Consider the following 1,685-nt stretch of genomic DNA (forward strand, 5'->3'; position numbering starts at 1 on the left):
TTCCAACGATGCATTTCATTTTCCACTTCTTTGCCTATTCCCCAAACCATCTAAATCGCTCTGCGAGCTCTCTGTTTCCTCGACACTACCCGCTCCTCACTTATGCTGCACCGGTGAATCACCACTGGTAACCGGCACCCAGACCAGTCGCGCAGGAGTTTCCTTTCAGAAAATTATACAGTCTTTGTCCTATCTTGTCATGTGCCTGCAGGTTCTCCGTAATCTTATCCCTAACATCGATTCCGACAACTTCCCAACCACTGATAACTGGCTAACAGGCCTTCTTAAATAGTGAAATAACGTTTGCATTTTTTTTTGTTATCCAGAACGCCAGAATCTATGGATTCTTGAAAGATTATTTTTAATGCCTCCACAATCTGTAGCCTTAAAAATGTGGGTGTATAGTTCAGTGGTAGAGCATTTGACTGCAGATCAAGAGGTCCCTGGTTCAAATCCAGGTGCCCCCTTCAAAAATAAAAAAGTGACCACAGCGATGATATAGAATGTAATTTCATTTATTGAAGTTTAATTGCGCTAAGTGTGAGGTGCCAAATTTTGCTAGGACTGATCAAAATAGACCACACGTGGTAAATGGTCGGGCACTGAGGAATGCAGTAGAACAAGGTGATCTAGGAATAATGATGCATAGATCCTTCAAGGTGGAATCTCATGTAAATAGGTTGGTGAAGAAAGTTTTTGATATGCTGGCCATTATAAATTAGAGAATTGAACGTATTGGAATTGGGATGTAATTTTAAAATTGTACAAGACATTGGTGAGGCCAAACTTGGAGTATTGTGTACAGTTCTGGTCACCGAATTATAGGAAAGATGTCAACAAAATAGAGAGAGTACAAAGGAAATTTACTAGAATGTTTCCTGGGTTTCAGCGCCCAAGTTACCGAGAAAGGTTAAAGAAGTTAGGTCTTTATTTGTTGGAGCGTAGAAGGTTGAGGGAGGCCTTGATAGAGGTATTTAAAATTATGAGTGGGATAGATAGAGTTGACGTGGATGGGATTTTTCCATTGAGAGTAGGGGAAATTCAACCAAGAGAACATGAGTTGAGAGTTAAGGGGCAAAAGTTTAGGGGTAACTCGAGGGGGATCTTCTTTACTCAGAGAGTGGCAACTGTGTAGATCGTGCCTCCAGTAGAAGTGGAAGAGGCAGGTACGATATTGACCTTTTTAAAAAAATGGATAGGTATATGGACAGGAAAGGAATGGAGGGTTATTGGCTGAGTGCAGGTCGGTGGGACGAGGTGAGACTAACCGTTCGGCACAGATTAGAAGGGCCCAGATGTCCTGTTCCCGTGCTGTAATTGTTATATGGTTATATGGTTAATCTCTCCCGCTATTTTCGTCAGAACCTGAGGGTGCATTCCATCAGGTCCAGGAGCAGGTAGCTTCCTGAGCACCTTCTCAGTCGTACTTTTTCCTGCACAAACTTCACTTCCCTGGCGCTCCTGAATGTCCGGTATACTGCAGACGTCTTCTACTGAGAACACTGATGCAAAATAAGCATTCAGTTCCTCTGTCATCTCTGCATCTCTTATTGCAATATATCCCGTGTCATTTTCTAATAATCCTATATCTACCCTCGACTCTCTTTTACCTTTAATGTACTTACAACAGTTATTAGTATCTTCATTGATATTAGTCACCAGCTTCCTCTTGTAATCCATCGTTT

The 1,685-nt window shown here is 41.9% G+C and overlaps 1 non-coding gene across 1 annotated transcript; it reads left to right on the forward strand.

Moving 5' to 3' along the window:
* Nucleotides 1-395: 395 nt before the first annotated feature.
* Nucleotides 396-467, forward strand: trnac-gca (transfer RNA cysteine (anticodon GCA)). Its single transcript has one exon. It is a non-coding gene; the product is annotated as a tRNA-Cys (tRNA).
* The last annotated feature ends 1,218 nt before the right edge of the window (nt 468-1,685 follow it).

The sequence above is a fragment of the Hemitrygon akajei genome, unplaced genomic scaffold, assembly GCF_048418815.1.
Source record: "Hemitrygon akajei unplaced genomic scaffold, sHemAka1.3 Scf000154, whole genome shotgun sequence".
NCBI classification, from domain to species: Eukaryota; Metazoa; Chordata; class Chondrichthyes; order Myliobatiformes; family Dasyatidae; genus Hemitrygon; species Hemitrygon akajei.